General features: G+C 39.7%; 1 protein-coding gene across 6 annotated transcripts in view; it reads right to left on the bottom strand.

Annotated features, from left to right (window-relative positions):
- The window catches only part of ACVR1 (activin A receptor type 1), a 138,195-nt gene that overhangs the window by 86,227 nt on the left and 39,562 nt on the right, over window positions 1–12,406 (bottom strand). For 4 of the 6 annotated variants that reach the window (XM_045861618.1, XM_045816510.1, XM_045861753.1 and 1 more), the window contains exon 2: window positions 2,298–2,511. The exons of 1 other annotated variant lie outside the window; for it this stretch is intronic. The gene's annotated coding sequence lies outside the window, so the exon portion shown is untranslated. Of the gene's footprint in view, window positions 1–2,181; window positions 2,512–12,406 lie in introns of all 6 variants that reach the window. One more of the 6 variants, XM_045861666.1, reaches the window with a different exon arrangement.

The following is a 12,406-nucleotide window of genomic DNA, read 5'->3' as shown; positions in this document are numbered from 1 at the left end:
CCTTTATAGGTAACTCTCTGCTTTTCTCTTGCTGCTTTTAAGATTCTCTCCTTATCTAACCTTTGACATTTTTATTATGCTTTGTCTTAGTGTGGTCCTCTTTGTATCCAACTTGTTTGAGACTCTCTGTGATTCCTGGACTTACATGTCTATTTCCTTCATCAAATTAGGGAAGTTTTCTTTCATTATTTTTCCAAGTAAGTTTTCAATTTCTTGCTCTTTCTCTTCTCCTTTGATATCCCTATGATTCAAATGTTGGTAAGTTTGAAGATGTCCCAGAGGCTCTTTATACTATCCTTGTTTTTTTTTTTAAAATTCTTTTTTCTTCTTGCTGTTCTGGTTGAATGTTTATTTTCTCCTTATGTTCCAAATCATTGAGTTAAATCTCAGCTTTATTCCTTCCACTGTTGGTTCCCTGTAGATTCTTCTAAATTTCACTGAATACAAACTTCATTTCTTCCTGGGTCTATTTTACACTATTGCCATATTCAATGAGTTCTTTGAGCATCCCAATAACCAGTGTTTTGAACAGTGCATCTGATAAGTTGGTTATCTCTGTTTTATTTAGTTCTTTTTCTGGGGTTTTGTTCTGTTCTTTTATTTGGGCCATATCTCTTTGTCTCCTCAATTTTGCAGCCTCCCTGTGTTTGTTTCTATGTATTAGGTAGAGCTGCTTTAACTCCCTGTCTTAGTAGCATGACCTACTGTAGAAAAGCACCTGATATTGTGTGGGGCAAAGCCTTAGGTAATCACCAGGGCAGGGTAACCCGCTTCACCCCACTTTACCACTTTGTGGTTCTTTGTGGGGTAGAGCTCAGAGAGGGCACAATACCACTGCCTGGCTTCTGGAGGTTTGCCCCGCATTTGCCCTATTTCTAGTCACTTCAGTTACTTCCCAAATGCAACTGGTACCCTTCCACTTGTTGCCCAGGTATTGCATCCCAGAGGGGTTGGGTCTGCATAAGTTCTAAGGTCCTGCAGGTCCTTTAAGCAGAGTACCTTGAAAATCTGACAGTTTTCTCTACCGCCGCATCCCCCACTGATTTTTACAGCCAAAAGTTACGGAGATTTAATTTCCTGGTGCTGGATCCCTGGGCCATGTGGTCTAGCCTGTGGATGGGATCCCTCGCTTCTGGGCACCCTTTCCAACTTTCATCTACAACACGTGAATGTGGGACCCACCAGTTCCATCACCTCCCTACACCACACAACGTCTCCAAGCACCTCCACACCTCCTACCCATCTGGATGAATGTGGCTTCTTTAAATCCTTGGTTGTCAGACTTCCATACAGCTAATTTTCTGGTGATTCTGGGTGTTACTTGTTTTGAGGTCTAGTTGTAATTTTTTCTGTAGCTGTTCAAGGAGGTGAAGCATGTTTACCTACACCTCTATCTCAACCAGAATTCTCCATCAATTTTTAAACTTAATTAACATGCATATTTTGTTTGTATAGGAAAAAACTGTATGTGAAAAAGTACGTGTTCAAAATTATTAGGATGGGTGAAAGAGAGAGAAGGGAAAAAATTATACATACACACACACACACATTTTAAAGTATTCCACAGGAAGCATAATATGAAAATGTACTTTGGGAAAAGGTAAAAGCATAGAGACAGCAAAACTCAGTGGCTGCCGATGGTTGAGGTGGGAAATGACAAACGGAGCACAGAGGATTTTTATGGCAGTGAAACTATTCTGTATAATATTATAAAAGTGAATACATGTCATTATACACTTGTCCAAACCCATAGAGCCAACACCAAGAGCAAACCCTAATGTGCTTTGGGTGATGATGTGTCAATGCAAGTTCACCTGCTGTAAAAAATGCACCATTCTGGTGGGAACCTTAACAGTGGGAGAGGCTGTGTATATATGGGGACAGGGTATATGAGAACGCTCTGCACTTCCTGGTCAATTTTCCTGTGAATCTAAACACAAAGTCTATTTAAAAGGGGACAAAAACTAGTGGCCCTGTAGGGTGAAAAGGATGGCAGAAGCATTTTATATGTAGGGAAATGTCAGTAGCATTTGAACAACTTGGTCAAAGTTACAGAATAACTGTGTAGCTCCATTGAAAAAGCCTGCCTTCATGGCAATGCATGAACGACGGCTGAGTCCTAACTTTCTGACACTGGATTCATATAAACCAACAAAATGACCATTGTGGCTAAGAAATTACCGTGTAGATTTGATCTCTGCCAAAGAACATTAAAGAGGAGATTTGTTGAAATGGCTCTACTGCTGGTTCCAGCAATGCTGCTCTGAGAGGTCCTGGGGAAAAGCTGACTCAGCTACCTTAGAGGTGGCTCCAGGTCATATCTTCCCGAAGTCCTTCAAGCACAGTGCTCTTGTTCAGAGCTTCGCTCATTAGTTCACCAGAGACGTGGGGAGGGAGAGGTACCCCTGGAATTTCCTGGAATAATGAGCAATGCTCCCAGTAGCTTCGCTACTCCAGTAGCTCTCCAGTAGTTCCCGCTCTAGTAATGCGATGCTCAAGAGTGGCTCAGGGCTGCAAAGGAAAAGAAGGAAAACCATCTGAGCAAAAAGAAATTCTGCAGTTGTGAATGTACTGACTAAAGGAAGTACATACTTGATAAGCCTTTCAGTTGAGTCCATAAAACTAAAGCCGATTTACTATTAAAGCAAGCATGGAAAGGGTTGAAACACACTGACATGCAGTATGTTGAGGTCATAGATCCACACTGGTCTTTAAATTATTTTTCCACAAGACTCAAAACCCAGTAAGATCTGCAGATGGCAAATTTCAAGATCAAGTGTCTTTAAATCTCATACGTCATTTACTCTAGTCTACTACAAAAACAAACAAAAAAACAATGGCTTTGCATATGTTCATTGTTATATGTAGTTGGTTTCAAAATGTAAAGTTCAAGCAGTGTACAGCATAGAGTGTAAGTCTCTTCCAGACACCCAGCCACTCTTCAGACACTCCATTTACCAGAGTAACTGGTTTCTTGTGTATCCACCCACAAATAATCTGATTTTGGTTCACATTCAAGCACCATTCTCAGTTGTAGATAGATATAGTTCAAAGGCTCATAAAACAATGATGGAAAAGGAGCACACAGCGGAAGGGAATGGGGCTCTAGATAACTAACAAAAAAACAAAAGGCCACCCAAGCTCCCTTTTCCTTTAGGAAAACTTTTAAAATGTCAACATTGTCAAAGGAAGAGGAAATTTTTATTAGAACCAAACTTTCCCATTCAAATGGTTAAGTGATACAAAACATTGAAAAACTCCTTTCGGAAAACAGCACCCTTTTTTTTTTTTAACTTCAAGGAACATTTGCCAAGAAAACTTTCACGTAACTGCATCTAAGCAGAAAACAAACCCAAAAATACAGCATTCCTCAATAATTATTTGGAAGGAAAATCACATCAACCTTGAATTTCAAGGAAGTGCTTTGCAAATAATGTCAAACCTGTCCTCACTTTGGTTTAAATTGAGACTCACAATCAATTTGATTGTAAAATTACAAGACCCGAAAAGACACACTAAAATTAACACACACATAAATATCACCATCACCCCCCTGCTCCGTACAGAGGTCAAGCAGAAATGTGCCATGTTCGGCAATCATTTAGTGAAGTTAAAGAGTAAAAATGCATTTCTAGAATGGACATCCTTAAAAACAAATTCATCAACTAAGCAGCATTCACAAACCTTGAGTTCAGAACAAACTGTTGAAATCTGGTATTTTCCAAGATGTTGGGGCCAGGGAAATTTGGCAGATTCAAACTGAAGTTGTTTTCCCCTCTGCCAAAGACTGACTGTATTTTAGGAGGGGGCTAGTGCTAAGCTGTCCTGACTAGAGCCAACCAAGTCTTTAATTTATAAGTACGTACTGTTTAGGGGCAGCTTTAGATAAGCAAGAAAATAAGAAACCACTGCTGCATATTTTTCTGATTCTCTTTAAAAAAAAAAGAAAGAAAACAGAAATCGCCTTGGCTGGTGTGGCTCAGTGGACTGAGTGCCAGCCTGCAAACCGAAAGGTCGCTAGTTTGATTCCCAGTCAGGGCACGTGCCTAGGTTGCAGGCCAGGTCCCCAGTTGGAGGCATGCAAGAGACAACCGATTGATGTTTCTCTCACACATCAATGTTTCTTACCCTTTCTCCCTCTTTCTAAAAATAAATTAAAAATAAAAACAAGGGTTGATTTTAAAAAATATGACAAAGGTGCTTCTCCTTCCCTAGTTCACTGCACAGAATTCCTTTTCCTCCTTCAAAACCATGTCCAGGTCCTCCTGCCTCTGTTCAGCCTTCTCTAATGAGTCTTCTATTTTTCAGATCTTTCCATTCAAAGTCCTCTGGTATTTATATCCTATATGACTCAACCTGACACTTAATCCTCTGCCTTGAACTGGGTTTATCTCAAAACCAATTTAAACTAGACTGGGATCACAGCTTCTTCTTCTGTTATATCCTTTCTTCATGGAACCTAGCCCCTAGCATATAGGTGTCATTCAAGAGCTACTGAATAAAAATCACAATCTGTTTTCAAATTGATCAGGCTCTCAACCCATAAACTTAAGTCAGAATGGTGGTCTCCTGCAAGGAAGAACTCAGGCTGGTACAATGGGAACTCAGGTTGAGGGGAAATTCTGGACAGTTAACTCTCCAAACGTTCTAGTCAGAACCAAGCTCCCCACAAATGTCCTTGACATCAATAAGGCAGTGTGAAGCAGTTATGTTCAAAGCCCCAAGTATGATTTTAAAAATAATTTTTAAAGGAAATATATGCACCAATTAAAATCAGTGCTATAAAATAAGTAGGTACATAGCAAACACCAGCAACCTGTCACAAAACTTCTTGAGCTGAGTTTTTTCCAAAACCTTAACCAATTCATTTGTTTGGCTATGGAGGTTTAATTATTGGCAGCTAATCATGCCTCATGCCATGTGGAAATCTGACCCGCAAAGGTCAGAGGCACATTCCTGTGAAGTGGTGGAGGGAGAGTGTGAGGAACGGGAAAGAAAGGAATCTAGAAAAATCCATCTCCAATTGCAGGCTTAACACAGTATACCTTTTTCTTTAATCCAATCTAAAAGACCGTGCATAATATCTTAAAAGTCATTGTAATATGATGCAACCTGAGTAGTAAGCAAGCATAAAAGGTACTTAAAGTCAAACAAGTTCTTAGCAGTCAACACAGCAGCTAAGCAATAGGAAAAAAAATTCAGAGCAAGTTTTTTCAACTTGTTAGCTATGACTGTCCCCTTGGCTTCTAGAAATTGTGGCTTCCAAATACTCCAAATCCTTGGCCGTTCAAGACATCATCCCTTGTATGGTGGCAGATGTTAACTAGACTCATTATGGTGATCATCTCACAACATACACAAATGTCAAATCCTCATGTTGTACACCTGAAACTAATATAACGTTATGTGTTAATTATATCTCTATAAAAAAAATACCTTCCCTGTCTATCCACCCAAACCCCATAACCCAAATAAATGTTGGTGTATCTTGCCGTAGAATTATTGTTAACTGAAACAACTTAACTTAACACTCAACTTAACTGTTAACTTAAACAGCAGCACATGCTAGCAAGCACATGGACTTAGGAAACAGCCACACAGTTTTCCAACCTAATTGTGAACTTATGAGAATCATTTCACCTCTGTGTTTCAGTTTCCTTTCCCATGAAACACAATAAACACCTCCCACCTATAATGTTACTAATAATGCCAGCTCTTACTTGTTTTACCTGACAATCTAACAATGAAAAAATTGAGAGGAGGATATCATTATTCCCACTTGAAAGATAAGAAAACAGTGTTAGAAAGGTTAATACTGTCCAAGACTACACTTTTTAAATACGTGGCAAAACTGAGAATTAATTCAAGTTTTTCTGACTTTCAAATCTGTGTTCTTAATTACCAGTAAGTTAATTTACATCTTGACTGTTTGCAAGAATTGAACTGAGCGCTCATAGCAGATATTCCTAGTTCCCATCCCTGTTTTCTGCCCCTTAGAGAATAATAAAAGTGCTGAAACAGTGTGGCAAAAAAGCATAAAGCACACCAATCTCAAATAATAACACAAATCACCTGCAGGATTCTACAAATGTCCTTTTGTGCCGGCTCTGAAATAATATTGCCACAACAAAGCATATAAGGTGCTGAGTGCCCTTGAAGAATCATCTACTCCAAGCACTTGAATACAGGGACAAGACAGATCTGATCTATTAGTAATTCTGGAGAACGGCACTGGGGATATCAGCTGGCTTCTAAGATTCCCAACATCCCAGTGGGAAAGAAAGCAGGTCATATGCCCAGATAACTGATAAACTCAGGGGACACCAGGCAACACCAAGAACAGGGAGGGCCACCTAAAGTTGAGAAAAGATAACTGCTGACTGAATCAGGAAGTACAGAGGAGCACGGAGATATAGCAGACCCTCTTCTCTGGGTGTTCCCAAACCATAAATATCAATATAACAGTCATTAATCTTTAGGACATGGGAATGAGAAATGAGAACGCCCAGGAATTTCTCCGGAATTCCTCAAATTATACATTATTCTTAAAATACTTCTAAACATTCTTTACTCATTATTACGGATATCTAAAAATAATTGTTAAGTAAGAAAAACTGAACAGAATTTACAAAGAATTGTAGCTTGTAACGAATATTCAAATGCTGGGAAATGCTGTGAACATTACTGGGTAGTAGTCCAACAGCAGGCCAAGTCCAGCCCGCAGTCTGTTTGGTAAATAGAAGTTTTATTGGAACACAGCCCCACTTGTTCATTTTACGTATAGTCTATAGCTGCTTTCACACTAAAACAGCAGAGCCGATAGTGGTGATGGAGTCCATATGGCTTGCAAAGCCTAAAATATTTACTATCTGTCCTTTAGAGAAAAAGTGTGTTGACCCCTGCAATAACTTGCATTTGGATCTATAAGCAAAGTTAAGAGCACTACACAGAATCACATGCTGAAACTCGTTTTAAAGACTTATTTTGCTTCAGAAACATATTTCTTAGAACACTATTCATAAGGATTTGCGTACTCTATGGTATGCATATAAACTTATATTTATTTTATTTGCAGGATGACTCACCAGTAGAAGCAGACAGGACCACAAATACACATTTGTAACATAGCAACATCTACCAATAATCATGGCCGATGCTCTCCTCTGTGTTCCTGTGCTGTGCTGGCTCTGGGAAACGTCAATCTTCTCCTTCAACTCCGCAGGATAGCTTTCAACTTGACAACAGTGAATTCCCTGGATCTACTACTGCCTCTCTCCATGTACAATATTTTTTTCCCACTCACCTGATTTCTTAACTGATTTTTTTTTTCAGGATTTGGATACTTTCCAAGAAATCCTGGGAAGGAGTTCTACCATAGAAACACTATTTTCTCAGGTGTATATTTAAATATTGAGTAGGGGTCAAGCTCACTAAACTTTTAAAGAATGAAGGGGAAAGACTGTGGAGAGGCAGGCTTGAGGAAGAACAAAGTCTCCAGGACATTTTAAGGAAAGGATTAAGGTCTCTCACAGCCTAGCAAGGAGACCAGCCAAAGTGGAGATAGGATGACAATGAGATTTCCTAATGCTCTGGCCCTTGGGACGGCTTTAAGGCCCAAGTATCAGAGCACCTTTCTCCTCCACGATTTAAATTATAATTTGGCTGAAATAAGAGGCATTCATTGTGGATTATGATAGAAGTGAATGTAATGAAGCACCACATTATATTTCTGAAGATAACCCGCTTATAACATAAAACCTCAAACATCCACGTCTGAAGTGGTTAGGTGACTAACAAAAATCCATTTATCTGTCCAGCCAAAGACTTAGGCGTATTTGTGCCAGAAAGATAAGCACAAGGATCCAGGAGGAAACTCAAGGGAACAAAGAAAGTGGGGTTCTGTGGCACCAGGAGGGTTCCAGGCTTGAACTAAAAAGTCCTGGATAAACCCCAGCACTGCCCATCACTAGACACATAATGTTGGGCCGCTGTGCGAGCCACAGTCTCTCACCAGCCAGACGGCCACCAAGACTTCCTCGCAGAGTTGCCCCAGGAGACACACAAGGTCCGGCAGAAGTAAGGCCTGCTCAAGTGTGGTTGGGAAGTACGTGAATGTCTCGCACAAGATGGACAGCAATTTTAACACTTCACCTACAATGTCATATGGTATTCTGGAGTGTGATACTGTCATGTTACAGAATTATATGCTCATGATTTTGTAATAAAAGATTCTGTCATTTAAAAGGGGTGTTATTTGTGCCATATCCTGTATATCACATACAGTGGGTGTTAATAAGTGGGAGCTATTACTATAAACTCAACAATTAAGGAGCAATGATGAAGACTGAGACTCTCAACGGTTAAATTATCAGGTTGAATCATATAGAAAGGCCAAAATTTGACCATCTTGACCCATTTTAAAAAGTAATTTTAAAATAAATATTATAAAGGTCTGTGCAGGAAAATCTGAAAGGAAAGAACATGAAAGACTAATAATACCCCATACTCACTGCCCCACTGCTGGCAGCTCAGAAGAAATCCAGACACCAGATGTGTAGGCTACAGACTGAAATAGAATGCCCCTTTGTCAACTCCCACTAGACAGGAGGTGTGACTTCAGAGAAAAGATTCCACAAAAGACAGAGGAAGACAAAGAAACACACCTCACTCCTAGGTACCACACATAACTCACTCATTCTCTCTTCCTTCTCCATTCCTGCCCTCTCCTTTTTCTTTCCCTACAGAATGCCCAATGGTGTCTTGTGTTAACCAGTGTAGAAAGGAAATCTCCCTCCTCGTCGGCTGATGTTCCCAATTACACAGTAGACTTTGTGGAGCAGTTGGTAGCTCAATAAAGAAATCCAAGGGGTCTTTTGCATTTCCCCCTTATTTTTCTATCTTCCCTTCATACCTTAGGTGTTAATTTTTCAAATTCTGTACGTCCTCACCCAGTTCATGGGTTTGTGGCTGTTCTATGAAGTCAATTTCTGGATGAGTTCTGTCTGAGTTTCAAGACACCTCACTAGCCCAAACCCAAGTGGCTCTATCCAAGCTGTATCTAAATCTCAAAAAGGCTCTGAGTGAGGAATTAGTGCACCTTGCACAGAGAGGGCAGGAGAATAGGCAGAGGTAAGAAAGGCGGAACATCATTTATTCCATCCTCCCAACCCACTACTCTCAAGATAGAACCAGACCTCCCTGGTAATTAGATGGTCTTTCTCCGCCTGTTGGGTCCAGCTTTTATGTGTGTAAATCCCACTCCCGCAGCACTCCCCACCACCATGAGACACCCGTGTTTTATCCTGTCTCTCAGTAATGTGGTAACCCTTGATGATTATCCTCACACATAATGCCACGAAGGCTTTCATCATCCATCTAATGACCTCAAAGCACTTTTGTAAGAGTTCACAGGGATGCCACCCACTTGAGCCAGAACCAGATGTTCTGGTTTTCTAAAAGGATGTTGGTATTTTGTTACCCTTAACCTTTATTCTGGGGTTCCTGGGTCTACATACCCCCTCTAGATAAATTTTAGCAAAGCTTCATTCAATAGGAAGCTTCTTGAAAGTAGGGACTCTGTATATCCAACATCCCACTCTATCCCCAAAGCCTGCTCTAGCATCATGCCAGACTTACTTAGATATTTGTGGAGTGAATGAAGCTTAAAATTACAGAAAAACCAAACACATTAACAATGTCAAGCTCATAAACTTGATAAAGAAAACTTCTCTATCAGTAAATGGCTAAGTTTCTGCCCTAGACTTAGGTTCAAAATGGTGCAAAAAGTACCAAATACTCTTATTTGAGTGGAACAGGTTAATACAAGAAATAAAAAACATACCAAGAATTACAGAAAAAGTACTATTTCATAAAGGCACTCTTTACCTTAGAATGGCAATACATTTTCTTAGTACATTTATTAACTAAACAACTACTCCAAATTTAGGTTAAGTTGTTCAAAACTGTATCTACAGAAATTTCCAGAAGTATTGAAGGGGGCTCCCACAAAAGAGGGAGGTACCAAAATAAATGAACAGAGAATGAAAGCTTTTAAAAACCAGTCCTCCAATGCCCTCTTGCAAATATTTATGTCAGTTACCAACCTAAATAAAATGTTCACCAGATCACTCTTCCTAATTAAGGTTCAACAAGTACAAACTGAATAAAAGGCAATCAACATTCTTTTTCTAATTGTTTGGCCTAATGTATTATCTGGGGAAAGCATAAAGACACTCCCTGGCTAGGAAGGAAACAGCTTGCCCCCAGTGCAGACAGAACAAGGTAGCAAATAAAAAAAGACCCAGTAAAGTTAAAAAAAAAAAAAGTAAACAATATATTGCATGGCTTTGTTTTCTTGTTGTTATTGTATGTCTGTGTTTACACTACACTTGTAATTATACCAGACAAGCAATGCATTTTATAAAAAGTAGTTGCCAATCCTGTAATGAGTCATCTGGAAAATTAACCTGCAAGCTTCTTGAAGAGGAAAATAGCCTCTTATTTATCTTTTTAGTTTTATAATAACATCCCTTTCACAGTAGACAGTCAACAAATATTTGCTGACTGATGAACAGTGATATTGATTTAAAATAAGATGAAAGCCAAGAATCCGGGTGACTCTGGGTGGACCACTGAGTGGGCAGCCTTGAGCACTAGACTTCTTTGCATTCTTCCCTATCACCTCGTGGGGCTCCTTGCAGGGATTCATCAAGGTACACTGGAGAAAACACTGGACGAACGAGTTGGACATACCCCTTTACTCTAGTTTTATGCCTGGAAAATCTCTTACCCTCTCTAGCACTCATTTTTCCTAACTACAAATTGAGGATGGCCCAAGTTGCTAAGTTTCCCTCCAGCTCAAAGAGTCTGTGTTTAGACCTTTCTTTTACAATTGCTAGCAGGATTCTTCAAGAATTATGCTAACAGGAAAGACTACCTCTTCAAGTGAAGATGGTTTTCCAATCTACTTCTCTACTGAGACAGCACTCAGCCCATTCACTAAGAAAAAAGAAGTAAAAATAACATTTCTCATTTTATTTAGCAATTTAGTTATTAACTCACAGAAGTCTGCTTTTAAATTTATTCACCTACCAATGATTTGTTTGCCAACTGAAACATAATTGAGAAAGAACACATTCAAAAAGAAGTAGAATAACAGTGGGGTCTATCAAGAACAGCCCCTCGTGGGGCAAGAGAATACATTCAGTTCCCCCACAAAAGGGATCTAGATTAACAAAACTAAAGTGAGCATATCCACCTCACCTACCACCCCAGTAACCTGCCAATCTTTATGTTCTAGCTCATGCCATGAAACCACTGATGACCAAACCAAAAAATGAGACATTCACCTTCCAAACACCACCCCTGCCTTTGCCCCAGCCCTTACTGTTTCCCACCCGCAGCACTCCACTGCCTCTCCCATGCTCCCCTCTAAGTACCTGCCCACAGGGAAGTCATCGTCCACTGAGCTGCCTGCCCTCGGCTTAGCTGTCAATGGCTCTCCTTAGCATGTGCAGATTTCCAGATTTCCATGACCTAGCCCATGACCTCTCCAACCTCATCCAGGTATCACCCCACAGGTACCCTGACCCTAATCTCACCATACAGCTCCCTGAAGACACCACAGTCTTGTTTGCCTCCTGCCTTTGCACTTGCTTTCCTGAAATGCCTTTTTCCATCTAGCAAATTGCTACGTTTCAGGATCAACTCAAGAATCACCTCCTGATGGAAGCCTTCCTCTGAAATCCCCATGTTCATACCATCTGAGATACACACACCCTCATCTGTTGTTCCAAAACTGAATTATCACAGCACCTAACAAGTACATTTCATTTTTTTTTTATTTCACTGCCTGGTGAGTCTATGGATTCCTCAAAGTAGTATTTTTTCATCTCTGAAACATCAGGGATGGTCTTGTAAACATAAGGTCTTTGTTAAATGTTGACGGTTGAATGGTGAACCCTAATAATGCTTTGACTCAATAACAAATACAAAGCATAAGAGAACCCACTACAGGAAATACGAACAATACAAATGATGCTAATGGAAAAAAAGGGGGCAGGCCTACCAGAGTCCATTTTTAGCATTGTGATGGCTTTCAATTAAAAGCAAAAAAAAATTCTGCCAAATCCTAAATTATAACAGAGAACTACAGTGTGTCTTACAAAAAGACAATGTATAAACTAAGTATATACACTAAACCATCATTTCCTAATGACTTTCACATAAAACAAGGAAGTATTCCCTACTCTGATACTATAGTACATAATCTTTTTCTAAATTATATTGAGACAACACTCAAATACCACGCTAACACTGTAGTATTACTGGAAATTAAGATGTTGTCAGTAAAATATAAGAAAGGAGATGCCTCATCTTATAAGAAAAATGCTAATTTTTTTCCCAG

The sequence above is a fragment of the Phyllostomus hastatus genome, unplaced genomic scaffold (assembly GCF_019186645.2).
Source record: "Phyllostomus hastatus isolate PE091 unplaced genomic scaffold, TTU_PhHast_1.1 phas_contig_1, whole genome shotgun sequence".
NCBI lineage: Eukaryota > Metazoa > Chordata > Mammalia > Chiroptera > Phyllostomidae > Phyllostomus > Phyllostomus hastatus.
This window is presented reverse-complemented; position numbering and strand designations above follow the sequence as displayed.